General features: G+C 44.3%; 1 protein-coding gene across 1 annotated transcript in view; it reads right to left on the bottom strand.

Annotated features, from left to right (window-relative positions):
- GRIN2B (glutamate ionotropic receptor NMDA type subunit 2B) overlaps window positions 1-14,659 on the bottom strand; it is a 1,069,942-nt gene that overhangs the window by 798,821 nt on the left and 256,462 nt on the right. The gene's annotated exons all lie outside the window — the stretch shown is intronic.

Raw genomic sequence — 14,659 nt, 5'->3', positions numbered from 1 at the left:
GCTTCTGGACTTTCTTCTTAATTTATGATTACCGACACCTGTTTTGAACAGGTTAATGGATAAGAAAGGTGTTTCAGCACATGTGATGGCAATCATATATTAAGAGGGGAGTCCAGAAACAGAGCAATGAATAGGGGGTCGATATGAACAAGGTCGACATGCAAAAAGGTTGATATGAGTTTTTCAAATTTTTTTCTTTTTTTGAGCTTTTTCATACTTTACGATCCACGTGGACTACGATTGGGAACGGGAACCTGCGAGCAAAGTGAGCCATGCGAGGGGACACGGTGCACTAATTGGGGTTCCCAGTCACTTTACGAAGAAAACGACACAAAAACCCCCCATGAAAAACTCATGTCAACCTTTTTTCATGTCGACCGTGTTCATGTCGACCTAATGGCCGTGTCGACCTAATTGGTGTCAACCTAGACATTGTCGACCCTGAGTCCCATACCCCACATAAACATATAAGGCCACTTTAAAATGTGTGAGAAGCACAAATTGACACCCCATTTAATCTATCATAATAATGGCATTTACACTTCTTACAAAATATAGAAACACTGCTGTCTGAAATAAGGAGCCATATTTCCAATTTATATACAACCCTTCCAAACTTATTAGGTCTCATGAGTACGACATGTATACAGTGACTGCTGTAAGTAAGGCTTGGAGACTGCAGGCAACAGCCATGTCACTTATGCTAGTTACAGTAAAATCAAAGAGGCCCAGTTTACCCTGCAGGGTTAGAGCTGTATTTCAGCCTAGTATGTGCTTGAATATTTATACAGCAGTTAACACTCTACAAAAGGACAATTACGTAACAAATTGTCCAAACACTTTCACCAGGTAAGAAACTACCGACAAATGTGTGCTCATACATCTAGCCTAAATACGCCATACGGTGCTAGATGCCTGGCACGAGTGAAACACATGAAGCACCTTAATTGCAATGCCATGCAACCAGAGCCAGATTATGACCATGGGGGGGCCCGGGGTACTTAAGACAGTGGAGCCCCTATTCAGAGAGGGGGGGGTGTATATATATATATATATATATATATATATAAATATATACACACACACACACACACACACACCACATACATATATATATATATATATATATATATATATATTCACACATATATATATATATACATACACCCACACGTGTGTGTATATATATATATATATATATATATATATATATATATATATATATATATATATATATATATATATATGATAGATATATATATATATATATATATATTATATACACACACGTATTTATATATACACATATATATATATATATACGATATATATATATATTATATACACACACATATTTATATATACACATATATGTATATATACACATACATATATATACACATTATATGTATATATAAGTTGTAACACTGTAGGGGTGCAAGGTGCCTTTTCCTGGGGAATATGGCAGCATGCAGCAGCTGAGGAACAACACAAGTCCAGTTTCTGGTACAACTGACCCCGGCCAGTTTTATTGAAACAGAAAATAAAACAAACCCCAAAATAAAAATACCTTGCCTGTCCGGCACTAACTAAACATAAGATGTTCCTAACTGTCACTAAACAAAACACAGAGTTCTTCAGTACATACTGTTTAGCTTACTTGCATCAGAAAGCGTGTCTCTCACACACAGATCCTGCAGCCTTCCCAGGCAGTCTGCCCATACTAATCAGGTTAGAAGCACTATATCACTCTTACACAGCTGAAACCCTGATTAGCCCTCTGTGAGGCCAAAGACCCGAACTGGGCCCAATGTCTAGAACTCGCCTTATCTCTCTCTCAGAGCCTTTACCCAGCTTTTACAGCAAACTGAAAAGGTTCAGACAAAACAAAAAGCATTTTTCCTAGAAGTTAACATTTTCTAAAACATGTAAGACAAGAACCTGGGACAAATATACCTGCCCTCAAACACTATCCCAGTGTTCTTGTCACATATCCCCCTCCCCTGTTTCGACCTAGGGGCCGGAACACTTGTAGCCCCCAAACAGAAGATGCGAGACAATGCATCTGCGTTGGCCAATTGTGTTCCCGGTCTATGTTCGACCGTAAACTTAAAGTCCTGCAACGCTAGAAACCATCTAGTTACACGAGCATTCTTGCCTCTATTTACATACATCCATTTTAAAGGGGCATGGTCTGTCACTAGTCTGAATTGTCTACCCAAGAGGTAATATCTCAAGGTATCTAGTGCCCACTTAATGGCCAAAGCCTCCTTTTCCACAATGGCATACCTTTTTTCATGCTCATTGAGTTTCCTACTCAAATAAATGATAGGGTGTTCGTCCCCATCTCTGGTTTGGGACAGCACAGCACCTATCCCAACCTCTGAGGCATCTGTCTGTACCACAAATTCTTTTGAAAAATCTGGTGTTATCAACACCGGTTGTGAACACAAAGCCACTTTTAACGCTTGGAACGCCTTTTCTGCATCAGGGTTCCATTTCACCACATTTGACTGCTTCCCTTTGGTAAGGTCTGACAACGGCACCGCTGTTGTCGCAAAATTAGGAATAAACCGTCTATAGTACCCAGTAATTCCCAAAAAAGCCCTTACCTGTTTTTTATTCACTGGACGAGGCCAGTTTTGAATAGCATCAACTTTATTCAATTGGGGCCTAATCAGACCTCTGCCTATGGTGAAGCCCAAGTATTTGACCTCCTCCATTGCGAGGCAGCACTTCTTTGGGTTAGCAGTTAACCCTGCCTCTCTGATTGAGTCCAGTACTGCTTGTACTTTAACCAAATGTGACCCCCAGTCTGTACTGTGAATTACCACATCATCCAAATAGGCAGCTGCATATTTTCTATGGGGCCTCAAAATTTTATCCATCGCCCGTTGAAAGGTTGCTGGAGCCCCATGCAACCCAAAGGGTAACATCTTATACTGGTACAGCCCCTCCGGAACCGAAAAGGCTGTTTTTTCTTTGGCGCTATCAGATAAAGGTATTTGCCAGTAACCTTTGGTCAGGTCCAATGTGGTGAGAAACCTGGCTGTTCCCAGCCTTTCTACAAGCTCATCCACACGGGGCATGGGGTATGCGTCAAACTTGGACACCTCATTTAACTTACGAAAGTCATTACAGAAGCGTATGCTACCGTCGGGCTTCGGGATGAGCACTATGGGACTGGACCACTCACTGTTAGACTCCTCTATGACTCCAAGTTCTAACATGGTTTTAACTTCCTTAGAAATAGCTTCTCGCTGAGCTTCAGGAATCCTATATGGCTTTAAATGAACCCTGACCCCTGGTTCTGTGACAATGTCATGTTTTATTATGGTCGTTCGGCCAGGCAGCTCTGAAAATACCTCCCTATTTTGGATGAGAAATTCTTTAACCTGATTGTTCTGATCAGCTGATAATGTCTCTGACACCTTCACTGCGGGAAGCAACCGGGGTGAAGACACCGAAGGGCAAGGCTCCGCTGACAGAGACAACCTATCTTTCCAGGGTTTGATTAAGTTAACATGGTAGATCTGTTCGGGTTTTCTCTTTCCCGGCTGGTATACTTTGTAATTAACCTCATTCACTTTTTCCCTAATCTCAAATGGACCCTGCCATTTAGCTAGGAATTTGCTTTCCACAGTGGGTACCAAAACAAGAACTCTATCTCCAGGAGCAAATTCCCGTATCTTGGCACTCCGGTTATAGACCCTCTGTTGAGCACTTTGGGCCTGTTCCATGTGCTCTCTGACAACAGGTACCACGGCTGCAATCCTATCCTGCATTTGTGTTACATGCTCAATAACGCTTCTATAAGGAGTGGGCTGTCCTTCCCACGTCTCTTTGGCAACATCCAACAGCCCTCTGGGGTGTCTACCATACAACAAATCAAATGGAGAAAACCCCGTAGAGGACTGAGGAACTTCTCTGATGGCCATTAACAAGTAGGGCAACAAACAATCCCAGTTTTTTCCATCTCTCTCAACAACCTTTTTTAACATACTTTTTAATGTTTTATTAAACCTTTCCACCAACCCGTCAGTTTGGGGATGGTAGATGGACGTCCTGAGGTGAGTGACCTTAAATAACTTGCACAATTCTTTCATGATCCTTGACATAAATGGAGTACCTTGGTCAGTCAAAATTTCTTTTGGTATTCCCACTCTACTAAATACCTGCACCAGCTCCCTAGCTATCGCCTTGGTTGTGATAGTGCGTAAAGGGACAGCCTCAGGATATCGAGTGGCATAGTCCATAATTACCAGGATATACTGATGGCCCCGAGCAGACTTTAACAAGGGCCACACGAGATCCATGGCTATTCTGTCAAACGGGACCTCTATAATAGGCATGGGAACTAGTGGGCTCCTGAAATGGGGTCTAGGGGCATGATACTGGCATTCAGGACAGGAAGAACAATATTCAGACACTTCTTTATAAACCCCTGGCCAAAAGAACCTTTGTAAAACTCTTTCAGTGGTTTTTTCTGCCCCTAAATGTCCTGCGGTAACGTGACTATGAGCTAAATCTAGTACCGTTCTCCGATAAGGCTGGGGAACTACCAGCTGTTCCACCACATCCTCACCCCTTTTGACAATGTGGTACAAGAGCTCATTACAGATGGCCATGTGGGGATACGTAACCCTGTCACCTGGTACCACAGGTTCCCCATTAACAATCTTAACATTCTCTCTAGCCTTTATTAAGGTAGGATCCTTTAACTGTTCAGACGCAAACAGATCCTTCTTTACCTCCAGGTCAGGCACGCTTTCAGTTCTAACTACTATGTCTCTGTTCCCGGCAAGAGGGTCCTCACTGGACTCCCCATCTGTCACTTCCCCAGCCAAACTAGCAAAAGGCAAAGGGCCAGAAAGTTCCGAAGACCCACGTACATCCATAAAATCACCGGTATTATCAACTGGCTTTTTACTTCTCACATCTGTTGATAACCGTGATTCCCACAGTTTCCAAAAATGAGGAAAATCCCTCCCTATTATGGCCTCATGCACCAAGGTAGGGACCAGTCCCACTTTAACCATTGCTGACCCACAACAAGTTTCTATATTCACCTCAGCAGTGGCATAATATTGGGTATCCCCATGTATGCAAGTTACCCCAATAGGTATTTGCTGGACCTTTAAGGGGTTCACTAACCCAGCTTTCACGAGGGTAACTAAACTTCCTGAATCTAGCAAGGCCTCTACCCGGTTACCTTCTAAGAACACATCACACATTTGTTTTTCCAGCTCAGGTGAAGGTACCACAGTACAGGCTAACCTAGCAAAGAAAGACATTCTGCGACATTCAAAGGCAGCATCACATTGCATGGGTTCTTGCGTGACTGGGCAATTGGCAATAACATGACCTGGCATACCACACCTAAAACATTTAACCACACGATTATCAACCCATTTGGGCAGCATAGACCGTTCTAGCCCCATTGGCCTGTTTCCAGGGCCAGTGTTTACAGTCTCTCCAGCCTTGCGTTCTCTTAACCGCCCAGCAACGTTTTCCCACGGAACAGTCTTACCAGTCTTTACTGAAGGGCGCTGTCGAGGATCTATGGGTTGCTGGGTGGTCATCAGTAGTTCCTCTGCTGCCAAATACCTCTCTACCATGTCCACTAATTGGTCAGCAGTACCCGGGTTTCCATGGCTCACCCACTTGCGCAGGACCATGGGCAAAGATCTCAAGTAGCGGTCCATGACGACTCTTTCCACCATCTGGGGACCAGTTAATGTCTCTGGCTGCAGCCATTTTTTTGTTAGCTGAATAAGGTCGTGCATCTGGGAGCGCGGAGGCTTCTCCATGGCGTACAGCCAACGGTGCACCCGTTGTGCTCGTACTGACAGCGTGACTCCCAGGCGGGTCAGGATCTCAGTCTTTAGTTTTTCATAGTCCCGAGCCTCAGCAGGGCTTAAATCAAAGTAAGCTTTTTGGGGCTCACCTGACAGGAAAGGTGCCAGCAGACTGGCCCACTGTGCTTTCGGCCAGTTCTCACGCTCGGCAGTCCTTTCAAACGTGGTCAGATAGGCCTCCACATCATCAGCCTCTGTCATTTTCTGCAGGAAGTGACTGGCTCGTATAGAACTAGAGCTGGTTGGAGCACTGACGGCCACATCTCCAACCCGAGCTGCAAGTCTCTGCACCACTTCTGCTAAGGCCTCTCTATCCTGACGCTGTTGCCTGTAAAGTTCATCAACAACTGCCTGCTGTTGTCTCTTATTTTCCTCCATTGCCACCTGCTGCTGTCTGTTGGCCTCCTGCTGTAGTCTCCAATTTTCCTCCATTGCCACCTGCTGTTGTCTCCTATTTTCCTCCATTGCCACCTGCTGCTGTCGGTTGGCCTCCTGCTGAGCCGCTGTAGCTTGCAGCAAGGCTTTAAGCAGATCCTCCATGTCAACAGATTTTTCAGGCGGCTTTGCAGCTGCTTTCACCCAGGACATATATCAAACCCTCAGGGGTGAGTCTCAGTAACTTCACACTGGGCTGTATCTGCATAAACCACCGTTTTCTGCAGACCTCACAAAGCTGCTGCTTTCACTTATGCGCAGAACGGCCTGCTCGCATTCTCCACCAAGTTGTAACACTGTAGGGGTGCAAGGTGCCTTTTCCTGGGGAATATGGCAGCATGCAGCAGCTGAGGAACAACACAAGTCCAGTTTCTGGTACAACTGACCCCGGCCAGTTTTATTGAAACAGAAAATAAAACAAACCCCAAAATAAAAATACCTTGCCTGTCCGGCACTAACTAAACATAAGATGTTCCTAACTGTCACTAAACAAAACACAGAGTTCTTCAGTACATACTGTTTAGCTTACTTGCATCAGAAAGCGTGTCTCTCACACACAGATCCTGCAGCCTTCCCAGGCAGTCTGCCCATACTAATCAGGTTAGAAGCACTATATCACTCTTACACAGCTGAAACCCTGATTAGCCCTCTGTGAGGCCAAAGACCCGAACTGGGCCCAATGTCTAGAACTCGCCTTATCTCTCTCTCAGAGCCTTTACCCAGCTTTTACAGCAAACTGAAAAGGTTCAGACAAAACAAAAAGCATTTTTCCTAGAAGTTAACATTTTCTAAAACATGTAAGACAAGAACCTGGGACAAATATACCTGCCCTCAAACACTATCCCAGTGTTCTTGTCACAATATATATATATATATATATATATATATATATATATATATATATATATATATATATATAAAAACCCAGTACATAATGTAAATTACACAGCCTTACTTTTTTTTAGGAGTCTGAGAGCTGGCTAGCCTGGCTAAGAAAGGGTGCTGGGCTGGCTGCTGCCTCCACGGAGTCCTCACGCGGCTGTCCTCCCTACTCCTTCCCTGCAGCCTGCGCGCCCAGCGGCAGCCAATGTCTGAGTCGCAGGCTGCTGCTGCTCCTCACGTTATTGGACAGCTGAGCCGTCACTCAGCTGTCCTTCCATCACAGCCTGTGAAGCCGCCGCCGGGAGCCAGAGCCGCCAGGGACAGCCCTGCCACTGCGTGTGTCGCCGGTTCCCGGGAGCACAGCGCAATACCGCAGATCGGATCTCTGTTCCGATCTGCGGCGGCGATGGGGGGCCCTTTCCAAAAAGGGGGCCCGGGGTACTTATCCCCGGGACCCCCCTCTTAATCCGGCTCTGCATGCAACAAAACCACTTCAGGAAACTGCACTGATTAATTAGTTAGGGTTCCAATGTATAGATAGACAGTTAAAAGATAGACAGTCATTAGGTCGATACCATATGGTCGACAGTCAAAAAGACGACAAGGTCAAAAGGTCGACAGGGTCAAAAGGTTGACACATGGTTGTTGTAGGTTTTTTATATGCTCTTACAACATTTGCCTCATTTACTATCCATGGGGGTCTATTCATGAAGCAGTGAAAAGTATGGAGAAGTGAGCCAGTGAAGAAGTTGCCCATGACAACCAATCAGGTGCTATGTATAATTTTATAGAATGCACTTTAATAATGTTACCTCAACACTGATTGGTTGCCATGGGCAACTTCTCCAATGGTTCACTTCTCCACACTTTTCACCCCCAAGTAACAAACTATTACCTTTAGTAACCTTGTGGTGAGCGAAGCGGAGCGAGCCACCAAGCCCGAAGCGTGGCTTGGTGTAAAAAAAATGTGGATAAAAAAAATGTTTAAAAACACAAAATAACAAAATAAAAATTTTGTGTTGACCTTTTGTCCCTGTCAACCTTTTGACTGAAAACCTTTTGACCCTGTAGACCATATGGGGTCGACCTACTATTTTTTAACTGTAGAAAGAGTTAGATTCGGGTGTGGTGTGTTCAAACTAAATTGCAGTGTAAAAATAAAGCAGCCAGTATTTATGCTGCACAGAAACAAAACAACCCACCCATATCTAACTCTCTCTGCACATGTTACATCTGCCCCACCTGCAGTGCACATGGTTTTGTCATTAGGGGAAAATGTTATTTTGCAATTAACCTTGAATTAGGCCCTATATTCATTATTTATTAGCTCAATGCTCAATATTGTTCTTTAAACATTATAATATATTCTCTACTAAATTTGATTAATTTATGAGCAACAAAACTGAAATTCCCAGGTGTAAAATAAGAGTTGCAGCCTTGACACGGTTCAATATGTAAATATTCGTCACATTGTTTGTTGGCATGCAGCCTCCAGATGGACGAGCCTTAGACATGTCACGTGCTGGCACGGACCAAATACACATTAAGGATCTGCTTAAACAAAGGCTTGGGGCAGACAGTCTGGATACTCCATACCCAACACAGTGGTCTCTCAGCATCCCCACTTGGTTTCCCTTCATAGCAGAATACACAGCTTGTGTGCCAAAAGACTTACAGTCTGTGTCTGTGAAGCAGAAAATAATATATGGAAACAGAAATTCAATGGGGGGAATTCAAATGTTTGAAAAGTAAGTTAGGTGTCTGTTTAGCAGTGGCGCACGCAGGGGGGGTTTCCGAGTACCTGGAAACCCCCCCTGATGAGACATTTTTTTCATTTTTCAGACGGAGACAGCAGTGTCTCCGTCTCAGTAAAAGGCGCGACCGCGATCGCGACCGCTTACTGTAGCTGCTGGCTGCTGCAGCAGCATAGAGCAGAGAACCATGGAAGGGGGGGAGCTGCTGGCGGTACATGCTTAGCCAAAGCAGCTCCCTCCGTCCTCACACACACTGCCGTCCATCTGCTCCTGCCTCTGTCCCAGCCCCAGCTCCTGCCTCTGTCCCAGCCCCTGGTATGTATAAAATATACAGTACTGCATGTACTGTATATGAAGTTTGTGTGTGTGTTTGTTTGTGTGTGTAGGTATGTATGTGTGTTTGTATGTATAAATTAATGTGTGCTCTATGTAAGTATATTCAGTATACTAAGTAAAAAAATAAATAAAATATATATATATATATATATAGAGATATATATATAGAGATATATATATATATATATAAAGATATATATAGATATATAAAACGTGAAGGCGGCACTCAGATCAATAATGCAACAACAGGCAGTTGTAAATACAACTGCCTGTTGTTGCATTATTGATCTGAGTGCCGCCTTCACGTTCTGTATATTGGACCCACAGTGGTTTCTAAGAGGGCACCAGCTTATTTATCACATGTTGGGAGTGCTGCTTTCTACACGTTTATGTATATATATATATATATATATATTATATATACATATATATATATATATATCTTATATGCACACACTACACGTGGAAACCCCCCTTACTAAATCCTGCGTTTGCCCCTGAATAGACAGGAAGAATAGACACCCAACCGACTTTTCAAACATTTGAATTCCTCCCAATGTGTTTAAATTTCATTCCTGCCTGTATGGCTACACTTGGGTAAATGTACTACAGTACGTCACATACTGTAGCATGATTTGCCTAGCATTGTCTGGCATGAACTGTGTGTCGTGTGTTCAGCCCCATGCCAGCTAACAAATATTCCTGCACACGTTTTTTTTTTTGTTACATTAATATAATAAATTTAAATTAAAAAAAAAAAGTAAATTGTCTGCGTTAAATTGTGGGTTGATACAGTGTGTAGTATCCTTTAATTTACCAGCTCTGTGGATCCATTATATAAGCTTAGTGGCTGCAGTCTACGCCACAAGGTAACATGGCGAAAGACTAAACCCCTTTTTTTAAGTTGAAATACTATGCCAACCTCAATTTAATTACATTTACATAACTGACCCTCAACACTTTTTTTGTGTATGCAATTATTTATATTTGGTATGTTGTATTATTAAATGTGATCATTTCAAATAAATTTAGAATTACATACATAAATATCTGCAGACGCTGCATTGTAGCACTTCATATACAGATTAATAGGCCCTACACACTGGCCGACATCACTCAAAGATATGAACGATCTCGTTCATTAATGAACGAGATACTGTTCATATCTTTGAGTGTGGAGGCTCCAGCGATGAACGATGCGCGGCCCCGCTGTGCATGCAGGCCAATATGGACGATCTCGTCCATATTTGCCTGCACGTCTATGGAGCCGGGTGACAGGGGGAGTGAAGAAACTTCACTCCCCCCGTCACTGCACCCCCGCCGCCGGGTCCCCCGTCGGCCGCATCCGCCATCGGGCAGCTCGGCGGTGGATCGGCTAATGTGTAGGGCCCTTTAAACTTATTTGCACACATATATTTATGTTGTAAAGCAAATTAATCAGTGCAGGCTCCTTAAGCTGCTTTGTCTCATCCAACTGTTCAATTTGTGGGTCTAAAGCTGTGTACACATTAGGCGATTTGCTCCATGACCGAGATCGCCTAGTGCTTCCCCTAGCCTCCTGGGCGAACAATATAGTGCGTACTGTGGTGAGAGGGCTCACCACAATTGCCCACATTCTGGTGGAATCAGCTCCCTTCAAGGGAGAAGAAAACAAGGCCTGCACATTCTGCACCTGCAATGGAGATTTATAATTCCAGGCTTTCTAGACTGCACAGCTGCAACTGGAGAAACAGAGGTCCATGTTTTCCAGCTCACCCAGAGACAGCAGGAAGTCAGGTGCAGGAGAGAGCTTTAAAAATCCCATTTACCCACAATACATTGCGCTGATGCCTATTAGAGGCCAGTGAGCAGGGATCAGTTTATAGCTCCAGGGGCTGTGGACATTTTGGTCGTGCCTGGAGAGCATTGCATGTGTGGCTGCAAGACACTTCAGAAGAATGACTTGAGCACGGGAAGTGCTCGGACCTCATATGATTGTTGCTTTATTTTCTATATGTACCTGTGTGACCAGGCCGAAGCCTGAGTATGCTGTTCTACAGTGTCTGATGCCAGTAAAGACACTGTGGTTGTAACCGGAAAACCTGCCTGAGAGTCCTTAATTACAGTATCCATGTTACAGTACACACTGAACGATATCGCTAACGATAAGTCCAAATTGACCTACCGTGCACAGGCGACGGAGGGTGCCGATAACGATGCGCGGGAGGGTGCATCGTACCTAATTAGTAGTGTACACACTGTGCAATATTTTAAACAATGTCATTCAGAAGGGTGAAAATGAGCGATATCGCTTACAATATTGCATAGTGTGCACGCACCTTAAGAAGAATATTCGATCGATAAAGATGCTCAGCAGAAGCCAAGTTGCAATGCACCTGGTGCACTGAGACAGTTTGCCTGGCGTGCCTGAGGCAAGAATGTATGAGGACATATTTATTGCAGACCTGTCAGAGAGAGAGAGTCCCCCCACCCCCGTATTACTTAAGATGGCTCTTTAGTCCATGAACCTACTAATGCAAGATGTTTTACCATGTGCGTGACTATGCATTGAAAATATATCCTGCATTCTACTATTTTCTAGTATCTTAAAGGACCCCCTCTAACTTAGACAATTAGCCACTGGTAGCACAGCATACTTTCCCCTAAATATTGCGTGGTTGTCACATCGTTGCCACATGAAAAGCCACTAACAATATACCAGGGTCGCTAGGTTGCAAGTTTTGTGGCAAAGAAATTAGTATAACATACAGTATGTACAAAGCATATTAAGCATAATGGAATGCGACAAGAGTAATGGCTGCTTTTACACAGATTTGCGACTTAATCGCACACATATGTACAATTATAGCAAGCTCCATTGGTCACTGTATGTTAGCAATGTAGTTTTGTTGCTTCTTGTTTTCACAGTGCAAATAAGAGGCAAATTTTAAGAAAAATAAAGAGGCTTGCCACGTCTAAATTTTGCACACCTAGAGCAAAGGTGTAATTTTGCACACCTAGAGCAAAGGTGTAGGAGGACACGTATGCTGTATACTATTGTGTTTAGTCACCTTTTACAAGTACAGTATGCCACCTTCTACTAAGGTATGAATATTAATGAGTATTGTTGGTGACTGAACTCGCCTATGTACTGTGACATCATCAAGGTTGCTTTCAGTGCATTAGTGCTAGATAAACACATTAATGTGCACAGATGAGTGAAATTGCAGCAAAATACAATTTTGAGTTCCATTTGTAAATTCACATTTTAAATGTATACTCTATAAAGAAGGCTGGGAAGACAAAGGCAGGGCCAGCTCCAGGCTTACTAGCACCCTGAGCGAGAAAATTTCGAAGTGACCCCCCACATGCGCGCGCCGAAGACGGGCGCTCCAGGGAAAGTGGGCGTGGCCTCACAACTTTATATTATCAAACTATAAATAAATATATTTTCACACCCCCTCTACACACACAATTAGCAGCCTTACACATAACAGCCACAGTAGTGTTCCTTACACATAATGTCTCCAGTATAGTGCCAGATACACATAATGACACCAGTAGTGCAGTGCCAGGTAGACATGATATGCCCCCCAGCAGTGCCAGATACACATGATATGCTCCCCAGCAATGCCAAATAGATATGATATGCCCCCCAGCAGTGCCAGATACACGTCCCCACAGAGCCAGATACATATATGCCCCACAGTGCCAGATACATATGCCCCCAGTGCCAGATACACATGTCCCCACAATGCCAGATACATATATGCCCCACAGTGCCAGATACATATATGCCCCCACAGTGTCAGATACACATGTCCCCACAGTGCCAGATATGCCCCCAGTGCCAGATAGACATGTCCTCACAGTGCCAGATATGCCCCCACTGCCAGATACACATGTCCCCCCAGTGCCAGATACATATATGCCCCCAGTGCTAGATAGACATGTCCCCACAGTGCCAGATACATATATGCCCCCAGTGCCAGATACACATGTCCCCACAGTGCCAGATACATATATGCCCCCAGTGCCAGATACACATGTCCCCACAGTGCAAGATACATATATGCCCCCAGTGCCAGATACACATGTCCCCACAGTGCCAGATATGCCCCCAGTGCCAGATACACACGTCCCCACAGTGCCAGATATGCCCCCGGTGCCAGATACATATGTCCCCACAGTGCCCCCCCCCCCCCCCCCAAAGTGCTGTTCACCGCGCTGCTGCTGACTTTTCTTGAGGAGAGCGCAGCATGTGCCTCTCCTGCCCCTCAGTCTCTGGCGGTGGCATCTAGCTCCAATTAGGCGCCGGTCTGCGAGGCAATCAAAGCTCGCGGTCCAGCAGCCATTCAGGAGCCTTAGCTGCCGGTCCACGAGCCCTGATTGGCTCACGGGCCAGCGCCACTTACATGAGGGCTGTGCGATGCAGTTAGAGGCGGGCCGTGGGACGGACGCTGCAGCAGGGACCTGGCTCCAGGACAGGCTCCAATATGGAGGCGAGAGCTAGTGGTGCCCATTAAGTGTGGCGCCCTTTTCGGCCGCTCTATTGGAACGTGCCTGGAGCTAGCCCTGAACAAAGGTCAATTAATTTTGCTGTGAGGTGAGGAGAGGTTAGTATTGCATTAGGTAGCCTTTAGGCCAAATTCTACAATTGAAACATGCTAAATTGTCTGGCCAAATAAAGAATAAGGCATATATTTTGTGAACAATTTTGTTACATTGAAATAATTTGACAGCAGATAAGGACACTTGGCCCAACTAGTATGCCCCTTTTTATAAACTTGGAGGTAACCTCAACCCTATTTGATCCATAGGGGCAGATGTATTAAGCCTGAAGACGGCATAAGGAAGTGATAAACCAGTGACAAATGCACCAGCCAATCAGCTTCTGTTAATTTACATATTGCAGCTGATTGGCTGGTGCGTTTATCACCTTGCACTTATCAATGGTTTATCACTTCCTTATGCCTTCTCCAGTCAGTTGGGTGTCTGTTTTTTCCTATTTAAGAGACAGGAAAAAAACAGACACCCAACCTACATTTCAAACATTTGAATTCCCCCCTTAGTCTTTCTGGGTATGTTTTGTAATGTAGGCCATGCACCATTCTTGTAGCTCTTCTTTGACCCTCATTCTGAGTTGATCGCATGTAGCAACTTTTTGCATGCCCTCATTTGTGATATTGATAGGGCAGCACTGCTCCCAATAGTAATGCCAGAGGCACTTACACAGACAAGCTAATTGAATTGGACCTTAAAACTATGTCACATTATTTCTACGTCTCAAATGTCTTAGACATCATTTAAATTAGCTGCTGGTGTGGGCAGAATTCCTGTGATAATAAAAACTAGAGGTGATCAGGTGTGCAAAGGCAGAAGCTGAGGAGAAAATGACACAATCAGTTGATAAAG

Source organism: Pseudophryne corroboree, chromosome 9 (genome assembly GCF_028390025.1).
Source record: "Pseudophryne corroboree isolate aPseCor3 chromosome 9, aPseCor3.hap2, whole genome shotgun sequence".
Lineage (NCBI taxonomy): Eukaryota > Metazoa > Chordata > Amphibia > Anura > Myobatrachidae > Pseudophryne > Pseudophryne corroboree.
Note: the sequence above shows the minus strand (reverse complement) of the source record. Positions and strands in the feature narration are given on the sequence as shown.